The sequence below is a fragment of the Octopus bimaculoides genome, chromosome 2 (genome assembly GCF_001194135.2).
Source record: "Octopus bimaculoides isolate UCB-OBI-ISO-001 chromosome 2, ASM119413v2, whole genome shotgun sequence".
In the NCBI taxonomy this organism is placed as follows: domain Eukaryota; kingdom Metazoa; phylum Mollusca; class Cephalopoda; order Octopoda; family Octopodidae; genus Octopus; species Octopus bimaculoides.
The window spans coordinates 130,629,389-130,656,875 of record NC_068982.1 but is presented as its reverse complement, the minus strand read 5'-3'; positions in this window follow the sequence as shown (position 1 = coordinate 130,656,875).

Here is a 27,487-nt window from a genome sequence, read left to right as displayed (position 1 = left end):
CCTAAAGCTCCACGAGGCTCCGGCAAAGGATGGTGGCGAATCCTGCTGTACTCTTTCACCATAACTTTCTCTCACTCTTACTTCCTGTTTCTGTTGTGCCTGTAATTCAAAGGGTCAGCCTTGTCACACTGTGTCACGCTGAATATCCCCGAGAACTACGTTAAGGGTACACGTGTCTGTGGAGTGCTCAGCCACTTGCACGTTAATTTCACGAGCAGGCTGTTCCGTTGATCGGATCAACTGGAACCCTCGACGTCGTAACTTGTTTGCCTTTCTCTTTTAAAATTATGCATTCTATCCTCAATGCCTTTATACTACTTCAATAATAACTTTGATAAAAATTTAGCATCGTGGCTTTATATTTTACTTCTTATTTTCATTTATTTGTGTGTGTGTGTACATCGTTTTTGTTTTTTTTTCGTATTTTTCATTTTGCTGTTGATATTGTGATGTCATGTCAAACTTTACTCAGAGAAAAGCGTACATTTTATCCTTACAAAGTACTCACCTCCCCAACATGATTCTCATGTTCTCTTACACATTAATATATACATCTTTATATAGAGAGATCTGCTGTGACTGTATGTCTGCATATACACACATACATACACAACAGCACATACATGAATTATATACATACATTTTCGTATATTCCTCAAAAACAATTTGATAGGTGAAAAAGAGGATGGCATAAAAAAAATCCCGATGACCTCGCGAGATCATCTAAGGTTTTCAAAAACATTCCAGAATAACGGATGGATAGATAGACTGATAAGTGCGTGATTAATCAACATCTTACTATCCAAAAGCTTATCTGGTGAAGACAGATATTTGTACAGGCTACATACTAAAGTTGGAGTTGACACACTGGCTGATAGACATCAAGATCTACGTCATTATTATATTTATCATTAATATTATACCCTGTACACGTACTCAGCTTCTCAAGAATATTGTGTGTGCTTGTGGATAGTTATGTAGTTGGAATAAATGGAAATGGTTTTCTAAACAGGATTATATAAAAAAACTGGTTTGATTAATATTATACAGCAGAAGTTTATAAATGCGTTTGTATGCACGTACACAAGCAAACATACACAAAAAAAAAACGGATACCAACACATATGCATGCATATATCTACAAACATTTAAATGTATTCCTGTGTTTATGAACGCATATATGTGTTTGTTTGTTTGCTTGTGTGTATGTGTGTGTGTGTGTGTGTGTGTGTGTGTGTGCGCGTGTGTGTGTGTGTGAGTATGTGTCTTTTGTTGTTATTATTGCGTGGATCTTGATTTGAGTTAGTATTTTTATGGATTTAGGCTGTCTTTTACTCTTTATGATGGTGTACGTTTGGCGAATTTGCTTCATCCTGGGGTCCTTTTTCAGTAATGGTATATTATGGAATATAATGTTATAGGCCACATCTGAGTGTTTTGAGGTTGTTTAGGTTAAGATGTATGAAAAGACCTTCAATTTCGGTTCATTACTTAGTCTTGGTTTTCGAAATTCCTGGATACTAAATTTCTGTATCGACTATGAATGATGGGTAATTTCTTTCCAGACATGCATCCTTCAGTTCCTGGAGTCCTATGTCACGGACGATTGTATCAGATACTATTGAACCAATCCTTTCGGCTGGGTTATAAGGGACATTCATTCTGGTATGTCTCGGATAGAATGAATTGAATGAACGATGATGTTTGGACTCCGTGGGTTCAAAGTAAGTGTCCGTTTCTATTTGGTTGTTGACTTTGTTTATAAGGATATGTAAAAGTGTAAGCATACATGCATATAGACGTATGTATGTGTGTGTGAGTGTGTGTGTGTGTGTATTTGTACGCTCAACACTGGGAATTCATACTGATTAGTAATGAGTTGCGAAGTTACATACGTTTCTCAAATGCTTAGAAACTATATATGATCGGTTCTCTTCTGTGAACAATAAATCAATGCAGTACTAAATTCACCATCGTTTAACATACTTAAATAGTGATGATAATATTTGTCGTAATAGAATATAGCATCCCCGTATAGAAATAATGTGTTCCCAAAATATATACTTCACTGAAATATGCATATTTAAAAACTCATGTTTACATATTTATATACGGCTACATATTTTTGCTAAATAAATGTTCTATATTTGTTTCTTTTAAAATGAATATATATGTGTGTACGTGGGTTGTGAAGAGGGTGCAGAGTTAGAAACCCTGCTGGTACACTGCCCATATTTATACCCCCTTATAAAAAGTACCTTGTATTCGAGTAAAAAGAAACCCAGACAAAGATGTCTATGTGTGCATATATATAAATATATATATATATATACGTACATATACACATACATGTATACAAACACACACACACACACACACCACATTTCAAGAAAATCATGGTATTCATACGTCTTGTTAATATCTTTTAATCATATATATTTTTAATGTTTTGATATTTTCTGATCCGTTGAGGCGTCGTTGATACGATCTTTCCAGAATAAATAAATATTTTCCCAGATGATATTGCTCCATGAAAGGACTAAGGGTAACTTAAAACTTCATTCTCAGCACAACTAAATAGCAAACCTAAAGAAAAATATTCAGTGCACTAAATGGGTTCATGCCTAAGGGTGGAGTAGTGTTCTTTCATAAAAACAAATCTGACGGCACATGACACTGAGCGACAGTCAATATTCAACAATGGTAACATCACCAAAGAGAACAGAAAAAAAATTTGGAGAATCACCAATGTAAAACTAAAATGTTTATGGTATGGAATTATATTTTAGAAGGACTATAGACACTAACCAAAAGAGTGAGAAATTCGGTGTATTATTAATATCCAGGAATTTGTCAACTTTCAAATTAAGATCACCATCAGATTACTGATTATTGTTGTAAAGTTGGTAAGGTGAAGAAAAATTGGAGGCTCAAAGGAAAGGAAATTAAAATTTTGAAAAATGAATTTCATATCTTATAAACATAGCGAAAACTGACTAAAACTGTCCCATCTTTTTAACTCAGGTTTTGTTCTAACTCCTGACATCTTATATGATTAATGTTCTTGCTACCTGTAACCAACAGTATCATGCTATTTGTTCTCTTCAACCACCTTATACTTTCCTGATAATTCTGGACTTATCGAAGAGGTAAAATTTTGGCAACACCTCTAGTGGACATTCTATTTCCATTTTCCTTATGTTCCTCTTAGTCACCCACAGCCATCTTTTTTCTCTGTCTGTCTCATCTTCAACATCCCTATGAAATTGACCATGCATTCTTTTCTTTGCCCACCTATTTTCAGTTTCATTCGTTTTCAATTGCTTGTACAGTGCTTTATCTTTGCAATCTTTCATCCTACACAAGCCTGACCTTCTTACTTCTAATAATAGCGATTCTGTGGTATTTTTTACATAGCATGCTATGTTGTTTTCTTCTGCTCTAACGCTGTGATCGCATCCAATAAGTCCTCTTCCCCCTCTTTTTCTTGCTACATACAGTCTCTCTGTGTCACTTTTGGGGTGGACTGTCCCATATCTAGTTAGCAACTTCGTTGCCTTTCTGTCTAAGCTGTTTAGTTCGCCTACTGTCCATGCGATTACCCCCGCTCCATATCTAAGGAGTGAAACCGCTCAGGTGTTGATAGCTTCAATCTTATTCCGTCCGTTCCACTTTAGGATAAGTCTCAGTCTGCGCAAGTACTCCACTTTAAATTTTTCTGTCATTTCTTTCTCCATTAATTTATCAATTTCCAAAATCCCCAAGTACTTATAGTCCGTCTCTTCTATCTGCTTCGGAACCTCCCCCGATGGTATCGTTAGCCCGTCCATACATTTGATTTTGCCTCTCTTCAAGACTAACACATCACACTTTCTCAGTCCGAACGCCATTCTGGCATCAGAACTGAAAGTATACACCATATCAACGGGGGAACTGACTTGGGCTGCGTCTTTACCATAAAGTTTGTGGTCATCCATGAATAACAAATGGTTGACTTTTTGTTGGTGGCTTTTGAATACATACCCAGCTTTTGCTTTCCTCAGTATCAGTGTTAGTGGTATCAAACTTCTTCCGTATGCTGTCAGGCCCGTCCTCCACTTCGCCATACTTTTTCCAAGCAATCGCTCAACATTCGATGCAATACTAAATAGGTTCATACATTCCATAATCCAAGAATGTGGGATCATACCGTACGCCTTACGGTAGTCGATCGATGAAATGGCTAAGTTACTTTTCCTCCTCTTGCAGTCTCTAAGTATAGTTTTGTCTATCAGGAGTTGGTCCTTGGCACCTCTGCACTTACGCTTGCAACCATTCTGCTCATGTGGCAGGACTCCATTTTTTCCCAGATGTTCGTACATTGACACTGCGAGTATTCCAGTCAATAATTTCCACATAAATGGCAAACTGGATATCGGTCTGTAACTGTCTACCGTATTGCCTTTCTCGATGTTTTTCAAGCACAGCACTGTCCCTCCCAATGTCAATCACTCTGGTGTAATTTGCTCGGCATTTAACAAGGTGTTGAGTTGCGCAGCTATTCGTGCATGACATTCACCAAACTTTTGATCCAGTGGCCCTGAACTTCATCTGGTCCCGGGGCCTTCATGTGCTCCTTGTCTTTGCTTCAGATGTCACTCCAAAACCTTTGACTTTCATTGTTATCTGGTATTAACTTTTCACCTGTCCACTCTCCATTTATTTCTTTATAGAATCTCTTCTGAATAACTTTATTATTATTATTATTGTTATTACTATTAGTATTATTATCATTGGGAGGCGGACCTGGAGGAAAGTGGTGTACGCACGCCCTTCACAGGTCTTCACAAGCCCTCCTAGACTAGTGAGATTGATGCTATTAATGTTCGTCTTGAACTGTAACGATGAATATCTACAGAAAAACATTGCCATGGAAGGAATACGCACACGTACACACGCATACACATACGTGTGTGTTTAAATTTTTATTGGTCCACCTTAGCCTTTCACGCTACCCTGGGTGGTGGTGGTGGTCTGGCATGAGTGCAGCGCAGATGAGTTTGCCAACGGGACGACTGAGTAAGTAACTGAACCATTGTAGACATTTTTTGAGCAAGAGTTGTCAGAACTCATTCAGACGACTACAGTAAACATTGGAGTTTGATGAAAAACCCAAAGCAGAAAAACCTGACGTGCTCGGAAAATGCAAAAGTGTTCAAGTACTTTCGGCTTCCGTAAGTCTACTTTTCTCATCGATCACGTCTGACTGATGTGCAGCATCATAAACAATTCATTTCATTGTTACAAGTAACATTTCCAGAGGATTTGTTTCTATTCCTCATATTTATGTTAACTGATCTGTGCAGTTTCTTCAAGCTGCAAATCAACATGAAGAAACCGGTAACGACGAAGTGATGCAGAAAGAAAGAGAGAAAGAAAAAAATAGGAGAAGGAGGGAGATAAATAGACAGACAGAAACACCCACAGAAAGACGTAAAAAAGAGAAAGATTTTATGAAATATATTAAGGTCGTATTTTAAATTTAGGATAATAAAAGGCCTTGCCATCACATGGTATGGTACATAAAAAGCAAATCAACGCCAATAAGATTAATGTATTCCAAGTAATTGACTGAAGCAAGATTCGCTTGGGCTGTAAAATATATAATAATCAAATTTTTTATATGGCTCAACATGCAATTTTCAATTATATAAAACTCGTTAAATTAACGATATTCATATTGTAACCCCATGGTGTAACATTATTGTAATAATCTTCAACTCCAACAACGAGCTAGTCCCTGTTTGGTTAATCACCAGTCAACAAATAAATTACAACCCTGTTACCTCAAACGAGGAAGGATACGTTGAACAATATAGACCAAGTTAGCGAATACTCAGCAGAAAGACATGATGAAGCTTCTTTAAATATAGATGTACTCAGTCTGCACAAACCTATGGCTAAACAGAAATATCAGCATTAAAACATCCGTCCATCAAACAATAAAGTTTAACTATTGTATTTACGCAATGCATTTGCTTAATGGCTTACTTCACTGTCTGGCGGGTTTTAACAATAAATTAACTGAACTAGAAAATCCAAATTGTTTATGAGTGATTAGAAACAATTATATCTCGAAAGTTATTTGAATATTTTATGTACGTCTGCAGCTTAGCTGTATTCTATATGTGATATTTATGGTAGCAAAGAAAAATAACATAAGAATTTGTAATAGAAATTCGTTCCCACAACATAGTCTATTATCATATACATACTTATACACGCACGCACGCGCGTACACACACGCACACACTAGAAATAATATTTTTTAAATGTTAGCAAAATTTAATGGAAACACTTTTCAGTGTAAAGCATTTTCGGAGAGAGCTCACTTGAAACAGAAAATAATATATATTTAGGGCTTACGATATAATGAAATATAATGTACTAAGACGCGTGACCACTCCATAATAGGCAAGGCTTTAAAAATATGTGTGTGTGTGCGTATGTGTATTAACTTTTACAAGGAAAAGGTTTACAGTAACTTCGAAGTTTCAGTTACTCGCCATCATCAGACTCTCTGCGCAAGGCGAGCAAGCCGAAACTTTCAAGTCACTGTAAAACATCGCCTTGTAAAAACTAATAAATATATACTCTATAAAAAAGTATTCTGTAATCCTTCAGTATAATGTTAATTTGTTTTTATACATAACTTGGAATAAAAACAAACACACACACATACACATACACATATTCGCACACACACATATACACATATACATGCGTGTGTATGCATGTATGTATGTATGTATGTATGTATGTATATGAATGAGAATATGTATGTATTAATGTGTATATGTGTGTTTACGAATATTTGGGTATATCTGTAATTATATAAAAAGAAAACTGTTCACATTTCTTCAGTATCTGATAAACTTGTTATATACGAATGTATGGTATGTGCTCACATGGTAAGAAATCTGAATTGAGATATATACGTATCTCTACAGATGTTGGGGCTGATATCTTTGTTAATGTAGACAATGGAATGGATTCACTTACTGGTGTATTGAAAGCAGAATATAATAAATATAATACTGAAATTCATTTTTAGCATTACAAGAAAATGTTAGAACGGTGTACACATGAAACATTAACAGTTCTCCTACATATAGGATGTAGGAGGAAGCTACATCTGTGGAAGCATAATTTATGGTGTTTGAGTTAACACTTCGAATCCAAAGGCAAACTGTCATTGACATCCTGTTTGTAACACTAAGTTAAAGGAGAAAGTAACGGATATTGACTGGATTTTTTTGTGTGTGTGTGCGCGTGTGAGAAAGTGGGGTTATTCTTTCTTTCTTTACAGCGCAACAAGTTATTTTCTATATCTGTATCTAATAATACAAATGGGGAGGAATACCTCAAACAATATTAATAGATCGTTAGTAGGTCGAATTTCTCTTGTGTCGTTATCACTAACGATTTACAACAATAGCAATGCCACAAGAGTAGGCGTGTAACACGAAATTGGTCCAAGAATGAAAAGAAATGTTTGACTCTGGCGAGATTTTTTACACAGAAACCAGCAATGAAATACTGCACATTATTTTCCTCAATAGTTCTACCGTTTCTGAGACTCCACCTTCATTAAAAATATCAAACCCGTTTAGAATAATGAGATACATAATAAAACTAATCGCCATTTTTTTCTGTTTTTGGCTCTTCCGTTCTCTTATCTAGAAATAAATAACCTGTTATTCTGGTAATACATGAGAACAAGACAAAAGAATTAGATTTAGACTTGTCAATTCAACTCTCAACTGACGACAGACGGGAGTTAAGTTCCTCCGCATTAAAAATATTCTGTTCCGTATAAGAATAATTATCTAACTGCGAAATGAGGACATGTTTGCAGGTGTTATGATCTAAATAGACAAAGTAAGCCGTTAGTTTGAATCTGTACAATTTTCAGGGACTATATGATGCAGTAAAATATACGAGGGTAATATAAAGTATAGAGTAGTCGAAGGGTTATGAAGCGCACTATTTTCTTTTTTTAAGTGAAAACAGAAAAATGTCTAAAAATCAGTCTGTGTCTTTTAATCAGTAAGTGATGGTTCAGATGCCGCAGTTCCTCCTAAAATGAATGTGTGCTTATGCATGTGGGAGGTGGTTATGAATATGGGATACGTTGGCAATATCTTGATGTTCACTTCCTCCCGGAAAGAGGCGATCAATATACACCAAATGTTCAGTAACGTCGACAATTATACAAAATTTGAAAAAGAACATCCTGACGAGCCCTGAACACTGCTCAGTTTTCAACTCGAGATTACGAAGGGTTCCATCTATTCCATCTTTTACAGAAAAGCTACCAGTGGGAATCTGTTTGTGCATTATGAGTCAGTCCCGTTCACCAGAGCCAAAGCTGCATACTTGAGAATCGAAATCGCATGTATAAGTGACAAGTGCAGCGACACAGCTGACAAAATTACCAACACCAAGCGGTTACTCAAGAACATAATACACAACAGCTGTCCATCATCTTTAGCCACACGACTGCGCTTAAACAACTGTTAAGTGAGTGAATCATATAAGAGGGCCCATACTCCTAGTTCTGACATGCCCTTCCTTAAACTGTCTTATTTTGACTTCAGAACCACTGTTGTTACACAACATGCAATCTACAGGAAGGGACTTAACATACAGATGGTACACATCTGGAAATAATGCTATAGATAACATCATGGAATGTACACTAATTGCTCTGTCAACTACTTCAAAATGTAGTCGAGGGCCTATGCGTTATACGGAGTAGTCTGTAGTACTACAGTAAATGTAGAGCGTCCTACATTAGGAGCACTACCAGAGAACTGCATGTTCGCATCAAGGAACACATGCACACAGACACTACGATGAAAAAACACCTACGGATGAGCCGGATACAGACTTTCACGGTATCTATTAGGGCCACTCAACATAGTAGAAGAAATCTCAGAATCATGAAGGACCTCCTTACCAGCAAACAGAAAAGAGCTACATGAAGTAGACTTTTTACTATAACAACATCTATCTGCGCATGTCACCATTTTCACTCAGACATCTGAGTAACGACCTTTTATATCACTCGCTTGTCCACGTCCTTAAGGTGTCATAACCCCGAAGTATAGAAATATAATATAAAACTACACATTTGTTGTACTTTATTTTCGTAGTTTACTATATATCTCATCTTGTATAGTTCCTGCTACGCCCAACAAGTTTCTTTAACATATATGCATGCACACGCACACACACGCACAGATTATATATATATATATATATATATATAAACTTAAGTTTTAATACGTTTCTGTCCAAAATAGCCCAGGGTATATCAACTTAATGGCTCATATATTTTGAATTGTCTGCCCTAACACACATTTGTTTTTCTCATTGTCCTCATTGCATTTCAAAATGTACACAGAGATTAAATTAAAGTTGTATAGTCCCGACGGCGGTCTCTCTAATGACATATTTTGAAAGCCCTAAAATTCATCTGAAGATGGTTGATAACTAGCGGATGGTGTCTATAAATACAGCAAAAAAATGGTTCCATTCTTGCTACGATTTTCCACACTTACCAATACAGTTTAACTGTTTTAACTATCACACGTAAAAGAGATCTGTATCAGAATTATAAACTAATTCTGAGTGATCGTCTTGTTATGCTCTAGCGTTTCTGCCGATCCACCGCTTTAAGGCATTAATAGTATAAGATTAGAGATGTCAAGGACAGCTCTATGGGGGAATCGATGTTGTAGCCAGTATGTAATATATTGTATATTCTATACATTCATTCTATAGAAATCTTTACTAAGTCAATTTTCTCCTCGAATTTGCTTCTATTTCAATTCTATTCATTTGTTATATTTTTATTTATATATTAATAAGGTAGTAAGTTCTCACCTACTTTTTGCCTCACATTAAGGTGACAACTCTCGAGTGACAACCCTAAAAAAAAAACAAGAAATGGTAAGAGAAGGTCAGCTAAAAAAAGAGGAAGAGAAAACTGGAGGAAAAAAGTGAAAAATAGAGATGAGAATGTTAAATGGTAGTAGCAGTGGTGATGATATTTATTTGTTGTTTGTGAGGTAAATGGTCTGTTTGTTGTTGGTAGTCAGGTAGTGCTGGTAGCGGCAAGGATAGTTATTTGTACCAAGGCTAAATTTCAATTTGCAAAAATGAATTGTTCATGGGCAGGACTTTATAACTTCAAAAAATCTCAACCATCTCTTCCATTAATCAACACGCAACCATTGTCACCACAACAAAATATCACAGTTCTCAGTGTATGTATTTACATACATACATACATACATACATACATACACACAAGGCAAGCTTCCCTACAGTTTCTGTCTCGAAAATTCTACTTCCGAGTATTGGGCTACCCAAGGTTATGCTATTAGAAGTTTAACCAAAACGTCGTGAAATGAGATCGAACTTGGAAGTATACAGCCATCTGCACTTGTTCAACCTAAGCATAACCTTTTATATGTGTGTGCGCGTGTGTGAGCCTGTATGTGAGCCTGTGTGAGAGTGCGTGTACGTGTGTGCAGTAATCAATTAATGTTACCTCACACGCACCTGCACCTGCCTAAATTGTTCGAAACAATATGATAACATGACTTAGAAACAGGTTGATTAAAATAGGCTTCGGAAATACAGAATACAATAATTCACGACATGCCCACAAGCTTTGCTCACTTCCTCTTATGAATATGTACCGACATCATGGGTGTGCGTTTGCATATACTTACATACGTACATACATACATGTATATTTATATATAAATATATACATGCATGTGTGCATCTGTGTGTTCGTGTGCATATATGTATATCTTAAGATGTAAATACGTAACATAGACTCACAAGGGCACGCATCAATACATAGTGGGAAAGTATGCACAAGCACACACGCTCTCTCTCTCTCTCTCTCTCTCTCACTCGCATACACATACATACACACCCACTCACACACCCACTCACACACATGCACATACACACACACACATACTGCCCATTGTTGCGGATAAACGAACAAAAGCTCAGTCACTGATAACAATTCCCGCTCCTGTCCACAATGACTGTTGTCTCAATATCGTCTATAGATCTACGACAGATAAATTGAGCGACAAAACGTTCAAATAGTTCTTAGAGGATTAGATGACAAAAGGCTGGTCTACAGATATGTTCTTTTTAAATGAAGGTCACAAGATTTTGCAAAGTAATGTGTATACAGCTGTCGATGTTTGTAGATCCAGGAAGTGTGATTATCATGACATCTTGCAATATAAGAAGACACGCATACGCAAACACAACACACGAGTCAGAAATACATTGCTCGAAAGAGAACCCAAATTACCTCCCTCTTTCGTTTTACCGTCTATATATCCCTCATGTTTTCAAGTTATGAGGGAACGAAAAAATTGTTTTGCTCTTTAGCTCTTACCAAATTCAGATTTATTTGATGGGATACAGTAGCGCATCAGGTCATAGTAGTGAACACGTAGTATCTCTATTAACGATGAAATTCGAAGTAGATAAAACTATAGATGATAGTATGTTGATTATTGGGTTAACAAATCCCTTCGGTTTCATATCATCTATGCACATTACAGATGCACTTCCATTATACCAAAGCAACACATCGAATTTTAAATATTTTTTCCATCCATTTTAGAAGCACTATTCTAACCAATGAAAACTGTAACTTCTTTAGTAGTATTCTTTAGTTTCTATTCCTATTTGCAACCTTTGGCTTCTTTTTAACCCAATATTCAACATGCTAACATTTATAGCTTTATCTGCTTCGAGTTTCACTGTGAAAAAGATTTATTTTATATATTTCGAAGTTTCTAAAACTTTTACGACATAAACAATAAGTAGTATCTTTCCGTTTAACTTTGACTCGGTGAAATAAATTCAAATGGATTTGTTACATCTATGTCACTGATCTATTATGAATCTATTGGTGATATGAACTAAACTCTAAAATTTGATACTATGGCATGCATGCTGTGGCAGAACTAAGACAGAATATATGTTGAGCAAGAATTTAAATTTACAGCGAATAGACATTGCAATACAAATATAATTCTCTTCTATGCTATTTATCAACCTTTAACAAACCAAATTTCGAGTTCTTTACGTTAGTCGACAATAAAGGTTTATTCGAAAGTAATGAAATATTTTAGTTAAATCAAGTATAATCTGGAAACTTTTCGGCGTCCAAGACTTTTTTTAGCGTACTATCCTAATAACGAGTGAAGTCCGCTAAAGCTATACATTCAATTTTGACTCGATGTAATTTTAGCACGGTGTATTCAGCCGCCATACAAGCACAATAGAATAGTTAATATCATCACGAATTCCTGATAATCTGTGACTTTGACGTGATTTCGAACTCTACTTAAAGTCTTCTCACATCACTTATTTTATAATGTCAATGCAAAAGGCATTAATATTACACTGTTATTTCATAAAGTGTTAGGGTTTCATGCCAGAGTAAAAAGAAACTAATATAAAATTTATAGAGAGAAAGACTTCAGCATCACGACAACTCGACTTGGTGACACAAATTGGATTCTTCTTTGGCTGAAATTATTTAGCCCTGTGCTATGGATGTCTTAAGGCGACCGATAGCCAAGGTGCTTCGCAGTATCTGTCCCTGCTTTTTACGATCGGAGTCCAAATCCCAACAAAATCAACTTTGTGTTTCATACTTTTCGGTGTTGGTAATATAAGTACTAGTCAAGGGCTCCAGATTAATGGAATTGTTAGAAAGTTGGAGAAAATGGTTTGTAATTTATTTTGTCTCAGCCCTTTTTGCTCCTAATACTTAGATGTACGCGTAGAATTGGTTTGCATCAAGACGGGAAAATGATGTCATATAAAGATTATTCTTAAAGAAAGGCAACAAGCAACTACCATTGTATTCTTTCAAGCAAATTTTATGACAAGCACAGAAGGGTTACTGTAAAGTACCTATGACTCCTTTCATGGAACTGATGACTTAGAATGGAATAAATGTCTTGGTAAATGCATGAATATCACATCTCTTTTTTCTGTTTTATCATAAATTAATAGCACATATCAATACTTTCAAGAAGTGTTAAATTAGCATTTCGCTGAATAAATCCTAATTGCAGTTATACTCTCAATATAACGTCGTACGTTTTGGTGAATTCGGTAGCACATAAGTTAAGCTTGTTCCGATTCGAGGCTGAGGCTACGTCTCTCTGGTGATGAGAACGTAGGTCAAATTAAAGTATATCAATTTAATGATTTGAAACATTGGATATAAGGGACTTTGCGGTTATAGAACAATCGATTATATTAAACCTTCTTATTGACCAATACTTATTTTATCGACCACAAAAGGATAAGGTCAGCCTCGGCAGAATTTGCTCTCACATCATAAAGACGCGGCTAACCGTCACATGGCAGTATGTCTGATGTTGTACTGATTCTACCAAATCCTCTTTCGCTGGTTAAATTATTATAATGATGATAGAACTTGTTTTTTAATGTTATTGAAGTAAAAAAAAAACATAAAGAAAAATAGAAATAACTCCCTGTAAACTGATTCTGAAGTCCAGTAGCGATTGCTGTTGTTTGAGTTTAAAAAAAGTCTCACACTTGTACTGTTTCCTCATTCTAAATATGCATTCCTGCATCGCACTACGATATTTTTATTTACAGTATTGATATGTCATTCTACTTGGATAGAACTATTTAACAGAATCACTTAATCTGTAAAAATTTAATGCTACAAATATCCTTCAGGAAGAAATGAACATGAATATATCCCATTTGCTTTTATTCCTATCGTATGTAGAGTTGTATGCATAGTCGTAAAACGAAACGAATACATAATTTAGCAGATGCCAGTATATGCCAGATGTTATCACTAAAGAAAAAAAATGTTTACATGAAAGATTTTAATAAATAAAAGTCGTAAGAAGTAAACAACTATTTAAATTTTATTGTCTCTTTATAATCAGTTGGCATTTGTTTTTCTGCAGTGAAATTATATTGATTCTTCTAATATATTTTCTTGTTAATTTGTTAATTTAAGAAAGAATTTCATTTTATGATACTGAGTCACATTCTTAGCACAACAAAATAAGAAAAGTTATCAATACAACTAATAACCTGTCAGCATTTCTCAAAGTCATACTATATGGTTTCAAAAGGAAAATACTTGGCAAAATTATTCACAGAAAAACAATATTTTTATTTTAGGTATAGGATTTCAGAAATTTTATATTTGACGTTTTCATAAGTTTATTTATTTTGCAGCGAACTTTAGAATACAAAGACTATTTGAATGTAAATATCTCCCCATGAGACGAATCAGAATTTATGACTATCTAAAAATTTATTTCCACAGGTCAAAGGAAATTCTTTGCTTTGAGACGTTCCCTTTCAACTGGGTGGAGTTAGAAGAGCACGCACTAAGTAGTGCATGAATTTTCTTACGTGCATTTTTCACTATTAGTTTCGTTATTTTTCTATGCGAACTGTTATTATATTATGTTATATTATGATTTGATTATTTTTCATAAACAGAATCCCTAGAACATAACTGGTAATTACTTCAATAGAAAACAGAGAAAATTAAGCATAACCTGAAGCAGTGGATATTTCTATTTTAACCTGTTAAATAGCTGGTATTCGTATTTATTATAGTGCAAATTATCAGTTTTAGATTTAAATTTATTAATATTTTTTATCAGCAAATCAGTGAAATTATGGGAAAATGTATTTTACTCCGTTTTTGCGTTTCTGCAGCCCCAATCGTGACTGTTTTAAAATTTATATTCATTAGGTATTATTTTTGCCATATCGGATTTAATACGAGAGGACCGACTTAAATAAAAAACAAAAGCAACTGAACCACTAACATTATAGAAGTAAAATAGCTTTTTTTTTCTTCTCTTATATACGTGACCACTTTCAGTTAACAGGTCTAAAATGATTACAAACTTCAATTTTTAGATGTAATGTTGCTAGAGTAGTTTGTTTTTCTTTCATAATATTTGACACAAAATATGTGCTTCTAATCACATTATATTTTGATTATTGTAGTTTAAAACACTCCTCATTCGCTTAATTCTAACTATATAGGTCGGAATACCAAATGATGTTCATGCCACCCCCATAACCACAACCAAAAACAAAAAAATATAACGAAAAAAATGCTGTCCAAACGCAAATTATTAAAATGGAATATCTAGATACATATTACAGAGCAGACCGATCTAAATATCATGTGGACAGAGGAGGAAAATATATGGTTAACCAGATAACAATCCTTTTCTTCAAATGCTCGCGAAAGTATGAGGTTCCAACGATTGTTTAGCTTCAGATAAATGGAGTAATGTACCCATCTGGGTTTTGGAATTTTCAGTTTCAAAGAATGTGTGCACACATATATATGCATGTCTCTATCTATCTATCTATCTATCTATCTATCTATCTATCTATCTATCTATCTAATGTATGTATGTATGTATGTATGCACTCATGCATATGAGGATGGATTGGATGAGTGAATTCATACATACATACATACATACATACATACATACATATATACATGCATACGTACATGGGTACATGCATGCATGCATACATACATAAATACATACATATATACATATATACATACATACATACATACATACATACATACATACATACATACATACATTACCTCCCTATGCGGCATGACGTAAATTAACAATGCCGATTCTTTGCAATTTTCCGGAACCTCCCTATCCGAAAACGGGGATTTTTGGCCAAAAAATTTTAACAATAAACAAATTTGTGAGAAAATAGTGGGGACAGGCGGAAGTCTTTCCCATTCCCATCAAAACATCTGTGAAATGTAAGCATAACAGGCAGGATAATGTTGTTTGAGACGGACAAGAGAAAGTATTTACCATCATAGAGATCAGTTGTCCTGCTGATGTGAATATCTCTTTGAAAATCAAAGATAACTATGGACAACTGCTTCAGAACCTCCAGCTTCTATATCCTGATTACAAATATACATTTATATGAATAATAATAGGAGCAATTGATTTTGTAGTAAATGCCTAACTGTTAGTCCGGATAAGCTTAGATTTTCAGAAAAAGAAACCAGCCAAATTACTTGAACATTACAAATACAATCTATAAGCAGAACACTAAAACTATGAAAGGCTTTTCTCAGATTTAAAATGTGACATTGTTTTTGCTATCTATATTACTATGATGGAGCCAGCTAGAAATCAGCTCCTTCTTCAGAGGAAGAATCTAAATGATTAAAAACAGAAGACATATACATACATACATACATACATACATACATACAAACACATACACGCATATCGTTCGTTTATTGCCTCATATAACAATTACGTATATATATATATATATATATATATATATATATATATATATATATATATATATATATATATATATATACAGTACACAGAGAGCGAGGAGGGATGGGAATTGCATTCGGAATTTTACTGATGAGACAAAGGGTGTGGATTGTTATTCAAGTAAGTCCTCGAGGGATCGCAATTTAAATCGCTAAAATAAGTAAATAAATAAATAAGTAAAGTCGGAATATTCATTTGGACTTACGCTTCGTGATTATCAGATTGCGTTTATGAAATTAAGTTAAACTTACTGTAATCGAACTTTGCCCCCAGGAATTTCGCTCTTTACAACCAGTAAATTTTGACCTAGATAGAAATAGCATTAGTAATAGTTTAGATATTCCTGTTATTTATCAAATGACTGATCTAACATTATTCTGTTTCGTTTGGCTTTTCCAACAGTATTTGTTTTTATTGTCTCACTACACATGTCTAACATACATACTGAAGCTGTAGATGTTGTATCTAAATTAGATTGTGTTTTTTATTCCTGTTTAACTCATAATCAAGTAAATTTAAGTCGTAAGCATTATTTTACAAAGTAAAAACAGCAAATTTACTGATGTCTGCTTTGCAGAGATATAGTTTTAAATTTCATTATCTGAACACGCATGCACTCACCTATCAACGACTATAATGGTTTGTTTCAGGAAATACGCATCTGTATGTATGTAAAATAATCATGTTCACAGCGACCAGATATCATGTGTGATTGCGTGTTCCGTTATGGTAACTTATACCCCCTGAACAACGAGTACACCTGGGAAATACATCTATAACGAGGTGTTTAGTGCTACGACTCATTAAATAAACACAAGTGTGCTGTTCAGATAGAATATTAATGACAGTAAAGTCAACAGATATCATGAGCGACAAATGTTATCATAATTCAAGAAGTTTTCTATTACTAGACAAACTAAACTATGACCTGATTTCCAAGACTTCACCTAAACTTTATTTAAAAAATAGGAGAAAAGATTCCTTTTTGGGAAGATTCTATTTTGGTGAAACGTTTAAAAAAATCTATCACACATTAAATCAAATGATCTTCCTCCTCATATCTATATAATTTTTCTAATAATTATATTTATCGGATTTCTTCAAAACAATGATTTAGCGTTAATTAAATGGTTTATGGAAGTATAAAATAACCACGCCAAAAACGTGGATTATTAATTTGATTATAATAAAGAATTTCATTTCAGAACATGTAAAATTAACACGAAAACTAATTTTAAAAATGAGTATTTATTAGGAAAAAAAAACAACTAACAAATCACTTTTTATTATTTTATATATGACATTCACGTATTCATAGATTGATATGATATCATTCGTTTTATTCTCCCTGTACGTCAGTTACGAATAAAACTGATATATGTTGTATGGTTTAGCACATAAAATAATTTAAATATACTATATATAACATTATACATGATAATTAAGTGATTTGAGATGGAGCGGAACAGCAACATACTGCATAATATTTAGAATTGCATTGTTTCTATCAATAAATATTCTTTAACAATTGATTTGTTGTTTTGACCATTTATTTATGCAAATTGCAATCAAAACAAGTAAGCCTCATCGAATATCATGTAACAATTGATACTCCCAGCAGTTTAATATCAAGCAAAGAGATAACAATAAATTTTTTTTTTTTTGCTGCAATGATTTATAATCTTCATAAATATTTCAGAACATTGGAAAAAGTAGTAGAGCATGTTGAGTGCATGATTATAAGTTTGTGGACTCGATTCCTGGCTTGGTCGAGAGTAGTCTCTTTGAGCAAAGCGTTGTGCTTCACGCTGCATCAATCTACTCAACTGAAAATGAGTACCAGCCTAAAACAGATACAGCCCTTTCTCTCTCTACCTTTCACATCAACGACGTGTTGCTGGGTTAAAGGCAAGGGTCTAGAAATGGCGTCTGTATCTGCTACATAGGCATCTAAAATAAATATCTATCAAGTCATAGTCGCTATCAAGTGACTGCAACGGACACTGCAAAATGCATCCACTTTTTATCAAAACATAATTGATGGAAGTTCTGGTCTATCTATCTATCTATCTATCTATCTATCTATCTATCTATCTAGCTATCTATCTATACACACACGCACACACACACACACACACACACACACACACACACACGCATACACACTCACACACACACATACACACACATGCGTATTTGACTATAACGAAAATGAAACAAATTTGAAAAATATATAATTAGATTTGTTTAATATGCCAATGTGAGTAAAGAACAATATTTAGTAGCCGGTAACATGTCGTGCTATTTAGTCTGTCCTCTCGTAATGTCAGTATAATGTCAGATGAATATTTTTATTTATAGTCGGCTAATTTAGTATAGTGGTCTTGACCTCGATTGTATGTTACTGAAGTGAAATTTGATGAGCGGAAACACTTTACAATACCGTCAAGAAAACATTCACACGCACTCCTTCATTAAGGATAGAGAACATGTCTAAGACCTTCAGTTCGTGAGTACGTCAAACTGTGAGTGAAGCGTGAACGTTATTAGACGAGTACGTGAACTGAGAACTCTTAGTAATGTTAGGGTATGTGATTTTATTTAGAGTATTTAATGTGGTATATGATGATTACGTATATTTGAGAGTATTTGATGAAAGTGTATATAGAGTATGTGATGACAATATACGATAGAAAGTCGGTTAAGATTATACGAAGATTGAATATGAAGTGAGTACCTTGCCTGTCAATTAGTGAGGATGCATTGTATGGTAGCAAGTGTTATGTGTGTGAAAGATGTGTGTTTGCATTTCGGGTGTATGATGAGGGAGTCTGCTTAAAAGTATGTGAAGCTGAAATATGGCATGATTATATTCTCTCGAAAAGCTGGGCGAAATGCTCCTGAAAAGCCTTACACATTTCCTCTAGTTCGGTTACCAAACGCTCCTGATGGTTTGTCAAAGACCTTATTGTGGTATAATTGCTACGTTGGGTCTCTACCTTACGGGCCCATCCGACAGCGTTAATTCCTTCTCGTCCCACTGCACATAACTTACATCTGACAATACAAAGTTGTTTACTTTTCGTTTTCCACCTGTAATTTTCATTTCTTTTGTGTCTTTCAACAATTTTCTGTTCAACTTCTGAACTTGTTGGTTCAAATCTTCGTCCGCTGAAGATACATCTGATGAAATTATGCTCAACATGATGAGAAAAAATATTCAAAAAGGGGAAAATGTTCCCCAATAAGGAAACTGTTAACAAATCTGCCAAAAGGCAGTAAAATAAAGTGTTTCGAAACAAACACAATAAAAGTTCAATAAAACTGTAATACTTCCAACAATACTTTCAACAAAAAGACATCCAAACCAACCGATCAATTTCAGGTGATTGTAACAATTTCTTTATTGTCTATAAAGGCGAACATAGAGAGGGACGAACATGGACACCACAACACATAACGTTTGTTATAATTAAATCATGATTAAAAATTTAAATAAATATGAAAAATCGAAAAATCAAGAAAAATCGGAGAATCGATTGAATATATAAAAATTACGAAATTGAAAAAAATCGATGTGGGGTTCTAATCAACCCGCCGGTTGCTTTCTCTCTTTTTTTTTTCCTTGCTTTTTTTTTTTTTCTTCCTCCAGACCCGGCTATACCAGCTCGACACCTTCCGCTCGCATCATTCTTACTACAGGCGTCCATCTATTCCGAAACATACCTTGAGACAGGAACTTCATCTCCAGACGGATCTTACTCCCCAGGTGATAGTTAAAAAAACTAAACAACCCGCGTGCGAAGAGGAAGTTACCTGTCTCAATTCCTCTTCTACGCGTCGTCCATACTGTGTCTTTCAGTATGGCCACTACACAGAAGAAACTTACCTTACGTTTCTTGTTAAAGGAAGAAGGTGGTATAAACTTTATGACAGACTCAGCCGACAGCTGAACTCTTTTTGTTTCCGACATCAGCCGTTCGACATAGGCAATCAGCCCCTTTAATTCCTCACAATGCACAAAGGCCTGTGGAACAGTTTCACTGTCCCACATGCAGCTCGGGCATGTAGGAGGGACGTCAAAACCATGCCGTGACTGACTCTCTCGAACTGGTAAAGCCCCTCGATAGATCAACCAAGCCAGGGATTTCTGGAAATTATCCAGGTACCCCGGCCCGAATGTTCTACCGAAGACACTAGCTAATTGGTCTCCATCGTAGCCTAGAGTTTCTCCTAGGATGTCATCAGACTCAACCATTACTAACTCGCTATAGAAATCCGCAGTGGTAGCCTAGTTGCCGGTATTGCTCGCCCGAGAGAACAGCGTAAGTGCCTGTCTGCACTCCTTGTACCAATCACCCATTCTAGGTCTCCGCGTTATCCATGGACCCAAGTCCCGCAGAGACTCCAACTGCGGAAAGAACTTAACGTACTGAAACCACACCCGTTCATCATCCAGGTAAAGCCAGAGATGTCCCAACCTCAACGCATATTTGCGCACCATCAGCCAAGGCATCCCCAACCCACCCTTTAACGGTTTTTGGCAGCAGATAGAGCGCCTCACAAGTGGTGGTCTCCCACTCCACAAAAGCGGAATAGAAGCCGTTCCAACTTGTTCAGCCACAAATTGGGGCACGGCACGACGGTCAGGCGGTAGGTTATCACAGATGCAATAAACACCTGCGCAACCTCCGCTCTCCCTAGCAAGGATAACGTCCTTCCAGACCAGGTATGGGTTAGGGCAGTCACCTTGCCTGTGATCTCACTCCAATTTTTCTCTATCTGGAGGTCTGGACCGAACCAGACCCGAGCAATTTAACAGGACCCTCCGTCCAGCGACCCAAAATGCTGTTGGGAGGAGTTGGCTTGCCTCTCCAGGTGCCGAGTTGCAAACCAACTGATTTTTCCTGGTTCATTTTCGCACCTGCCACCGTCTCGTATTTTTTTATAGCGTCTTCTACCACCTCTTCTGTTGTTCCTTTACTTTCGATTAATTTTTCAGCTGTTGCCTTTCTGGCCACCTCTGGGACTTTCTTTTCCCTTTTTGGGAAGAGTTTAGCTTTCTCTGGTGTTACTGCTTTTGGTCTTTTTCGTGAGACCACCTGGAACTCCATTTTGTGTTCTTCTTCTTGAGCCGCCACCCCTTCATTGCTGGTGGTAGCCTCCTGGTTAATGGCCTCCTTAACCGGGGCTACCACCTCTTCCTCACTGGTTACTTTTTTACTGGTGGTAGCCCTCTGGGTAATGGCTTCCTTGGCCGGGGATAACACCTACTCATTGTTTATTTCCTCTTTGTTATTACTGGTGGTAGGCTTTTGGATAATGGCCTCCTTGGCCGGAGCTACCACTTTTGCCGCTTCCTTCGCCTTTTTCTTGGGAGGCCCACACTCGAACCTCTGGTGTCCCTTCCTTCCGCACCAGAAGCACCGAGCCTTTCTCCCTTCCACATTGATGATTAGGTCTGACTTCTCCGCTATTAGTAACCTATCTGGGAGCTCTTCCAAATCTCTAGGCGAAGCTTGTACCAGGATTTCCAAAGATTGTCCCTTCCAATTCTGGGAGACACATCTTTTAACTTGGATAACCTCCAGTTTTTCTTCCCTATTGAAGAGGAGCATGGCAATAACCCATGCTACCTCTACATCAGGAGGGATATTTATGATTTTTACCCAGGACGTCCTGCGTCCCGGATATAATGGCAGCAATGCCATTTTGTCGTTCTGCAGGGTCTGAGTGGAATACTCCTTAGCCTTTTCAGCCGACTCGAACCTTGCTTCGACCGTTGTGTACTTATTATCTCGAATCAGGAAGACAATATCCTTCATTACTGACCCGAGGCACTCTTCTATGTCTTCCTCCTCAAATCATATCACCGTCTTATTTTTCAAACAGAAAGTTTTGTAAATTACTTCTGCAGGTACTTATTTCAGGTGGTGGGGATGTACTTTCCCCGTTACTTTCTGTTATTTTGCCAAACAACAGTTGTATTTCCGCCTTTTTTACAGTGATGATTTCCTGTTGTTGACCAACAGCAGCGGCGTAGTTCATAGTTACTGCTTCCGCAGTTGACACCATAATGGCACTCAAAATTAATCCTCTACAACGAGGTAAATTAATCCTCTACAACGAGGTAATTAATCCTCTACAGCGAGGTAAACAAATTACAGCTTATACAAATCCTTCCCCCGTGGGGGAGGGTAACAATAACAATATTACAAGCCGTTAATCAACTATCCAACGGCTACAACAGTAAAACAACAACAATGAATCCTGCAACAGGTAACAATAAATTAAACTCACCTACAGATCTCTAAACGTTATTCAATATCCAGAAAAAACAGAAGATTGCAACAACGTTGAAGAAAATATCAATGTTAATTTATTGATGCATTTAGACAAGTTTATGTCTGGATTACCAGATAATTGCAAAAAAAAAAATGTCTAAAACAAATTGAAAACTCTGCAAAAATCCGGTACAAATTCCTCATGGTTCAAACCAATGCTTACTTTTTACTCATCTTGATAACTAATACAGTTAGTTGAAGAGTGCGAAATATTCGTTTCTGTCTATACCAGTGGCATTAGCACGAGATGGATCGACAGTCAAAGCGAGTTGAGAGCATTGAAGTTACTTGTAGCGACCTTGCGACCAGGAGAAGTGGCGAGGAATGGCTCCTTTAGCAAATCGCACGGTCGATACAAATAAAAATACGAAAAGCGGATAAATGAGTATAAGTGCCAAGAGGAAAAGAGAGACACAACAGGTAGAAGGTTTAAGAGAAGATTTTATTGCTATGTCAATATGTGTGTCTGTGTGTGCGACATATAACACAATAATAGACAGGCCGTCATGTATGTTAAGTGTGTATGTGTACAAACATATATGTATGTGTGTGCGAGAAATACAGAACATAGATAAGAGTCTATAAGGACGTTAGAAGAAAGTTGAAGTGCTGTAACAAGAAGTTGTGGCGGCAATGCAGAGCCGAGGAGAGGCACGTGTCGTGTAAGAAGTTGAGGCTTCAATGCTGCTGCCGGTTACTTGGTACAGGAGTTCTCGCAGATTGTATTCGCTGTTAACCATGGTGAGGTAATTAACAAACAGTGTTGAGAGAACCTGTGCGAGTGCCGTTGGTGGTGTGTACGTAGAGAAGTTGGTATAGTTAAGAAGATGATATTGGCGACGAAGATGGAGTTTGCAGTAAGCTGTTGGTTGAGTGTTGAGTCACCATGAAGCTGCTGTTGTCGTCGCTGGAACTGGTTGTGTGTTCTGTGGTCAGCGGCTAGACTTCAGAAGGTCTGAAGCCGAGAAGACTGACAAACTGTGACGGTGAAAAGCTAGCTAATTATACCACACTATCGGCTCAAACTGGGGTTCAGAAAAGACTGTCCCACGTGACCTTATCTGAAGGCTGTGATTGGTTGGGTTGCATATTGGCACGCAATAGAACAGGAGACAAAATGCGCCAATATCATTCAATCAGAGTGGTGGACACAACAGGGTCCAAAAGTGCTGCCGAAGGCTACGTCCGTATTTATGTATATATAGCAGGGAGAGAGAGAGAGAGAGAAGTACGCTACATACTGAAGACAATAACGTCAATGGGTGAGGTGAAGCGTGTCTTCAATACAATAAAATATTGTTGAAAGGTTGTTTATCGTTGGAGGTGTTCAGAAAACTGTAGAAGAAGAAGTTGTATTTAAAAAAATGGAAGAGGGGAAATTTTTAGCAGAGTAACTATAAGTCCTATACGATAAGTGGCTGAGGTGAGTGAAGTGAAAGACTGAAAGAGTAGAATCTACTTGTGCACAGATAATACCATTCATGATGAAGTTTGAGTATAAAATACAGTCTAGGTAGAAAATATGGGATATAGATTAGAGATACTTTTTTTTTCGGAGAGGAATAGAATTTGTGAATTAATAAGATGTTATATGTGTGCGCCTATGTTAAGTCGGAGTCCATGAATTGTGAAGACGTCGAATCTTTAGTGTGATGTTTTGTAGAAAGCATCGGTGCGCTGTGAACTCACGATCACGATAATTCTCCACTATGAGCCTGGTTCAAATGCCTACAACAAAATCTGTTAAAAGTACTTAAGGATTATGTGGAGGTATTAAACAGGGTGGCCTGATGTCGCTACTTCACCAAAGAGGAGAACACTATGTCAAACATGTAAAAGGAATACATTAGCCATAAAACACATTTTATGACAAATTTCAAATAATTTCTAGTGAGCTAATTTACTCTGTCGCTGGTCTTAGAGAAAAACGTAATAAAGTATAAAGCACCTCGTATATACACACATACACAATCATATACATGCCACATACATGTTATAGATAATTACTTACTGTAGATAAAATTTTAAATGCTCTTAGCAAAAATAATGTAAACGGTGATGATTACGTATATTCTCGTTCAATATATCATGTTGGTTTGGAGCTGTAAGATATCTCAGTATTCGAGAGAACTATTTCATACATTTAAATGCCGAGCAATTAGTATATACGACTGGCATTTTGGTACTTACATTTACACATGTTCGTTAATCACTGCTCTCGGTATTACCATAATGTTATCCGCGATAATAAGAGCGACAGTTCTACATCTACAGTTACTGGAATCCGATTTAGACTTAATTAAGGACAGTATCATTGGCAGAAACATTTACCTCCTTAATAGACTACTCAACCGACATAATTATAAGTTGGAAGATGTTTTCGAAATGTCACTTGGGATTACTTGTGAAATGAGAACGTCTTAGATGCATCCTAAAAGTTAAATGATTTTATCCCCCAATGTTGAAAAGTTATAACTTCCTTACTAACATCGGGCATTTTCTTTATTTTAGAGAAGATTTATATTGTACCATAAACAGTGATTTAACAACATTTGAAAACAAAATATTACATGTGCTAAACTACACTGCGTATATTATAATACAAAATAAAATGTAAAATTTAATTGCAAAGGTTACAAACCTTGAATATTTCTATGTTCATTTAGTAATTTGAATTCAACCGCCATATGAATATGCTTCAACGATTTTTGCTGAAATTCTTTGTTTGTAATCAAAGAGCGATGCTTTCTTATCTGATGTCGATATTCTGAGAAGAAAGCATCCCCACAAAAAATTGAAGCATAGATGCAACACAATGATCATGGTATAAATTATAATTTATTTGTGCTATGAACATTTTCTTGATTTTGTTTTTGCAGTTGTGTTTCAGTACACACGCACACACCCTCGCTTCCAAGTGCACCAACTACTATTAGCATCACGTCTACTATCTTCCTTGACCAAGAACTTCGCATAATCGCTCAACTAGCAACATTGCTGAAAAAGATTGGTGCACGTGTGAAGGTAGAACACTTACAAAAATCATTATTGCTTGGAACTGCAAGAATTCTTCGCAAGGTTGTTGAAGCATAACCAGTAAACAAGTGCCACCTTAGGCTGCTGGTTGTGGGCAGCTGACACTTTCCATGATACCCAGCAAAATAAGCTGTGAGTTTTCATATAGAAAGTAATTTCCGCTTTTTAGTGTGAAGTAAAAGTCAATTATTTTTTCATTCAAAGAATGAACTTTAGCCAATTATATAGTTTCCGTTTTGTTCGATGACCTTTTGCCATCTTTCTGGCATATTTATGATTCCGCACTCATAGAACTTCTGGTCCTTCTGGTTCTTATCAACCAAAAACAGAAGCAAGTGCGATTTCAGGTCATCATGATTATTGAAATTTTTACTGTTCAAAGATTTTGCAAACTTCGAAATAAATCTTATGGCGTAAGATCAGTACTGTATGGTAGATGTGACATCACTTCCCAACCAAGCTCCAATAATTTTTCACGAGTTAGCAAAGACGTGTGTGGTCTAGCGCTGTCATGGTGGAACACGATTCCCTTACGATTTGCCCATTCTGGCCATTTTTCTTTGATTGCTTCCCCCAGTTTCATTAGTTGTTGATAGTAAACATCTGAATTGATTGTCTGGTTCCTTGAAAGCAGCTCAAAATGCACAACACCTTTGTAATCTCACGAAATTGACAGCATGATCTTTTTTAAGCAATTCAGCTTTCGATGTGATTTGTGCTGGTTCGTTACGCACAGTCCATGATCGTTTTCGATGGATGTTATTGTAAACAATCCATTTTTCATCACTAGTGATGATTCCTTTCAAAAACAAAAGGTCAGTTTCATTGCGTTTGAGATTCATAGCGCAAATATTGATTCATTGTGTTAAGTGAATCTCTTTCAATTTATGTGGAACCTAAATATCGAGCTTCTTAACGAATCCAAGACATTTTAAATGATTTTCAATTGTTTTGTGCGATATATTTAACCTCTAAGCAATCTCTCGCACAGTATATGACAATCAGATTCAATCATGGCTTTGATTCAGTTATCATCAACTTCAGTAGCTTGTTGGTCATCTTTGAGTGAAAAATCTCCAGAACGGAATTTTTAAAACCATTTCTGACATGTGCATTCTGTGAAACAATAGACACTATAAACTCTATATATCTCTTTGTAAGCCTCAGCAGCTTTCTTGCCTTTACGGAAATAGAAAAGGAAAATATGGCGAAAAATGTTCATTTTTGCATTCCATGTTAAAATTGACACTAAACTAACAGTTGTAAACAAAATTAGGCAGAATTTGCTTCTAAAGTAAGCTAAAAGTGACGGCTATCAAATGTCAAAAGGAAAAAAAAATCATAACACTGACAAAAGTCATTCAAAAAAATCGTAACTCTATTTGTGAAAACGGAAATTACTTTCTTGCCAACCCAATATATGTATAGAAAGAGACAGACAAGCAGATAGATAGATAGATAGATAGATAGATAGATAGATAGATAGATAGATAGATAGATAGATAGATAGATAGATAGACGGACGGACGGACAGACAGACAGATAGACAGACAGACAGACAGATAGATAGATAGATAGATAGGTTTCTTTATTAGCCACACAGGGCTCAACACAGAGGGGACAAAATACAAATGTAGAGTT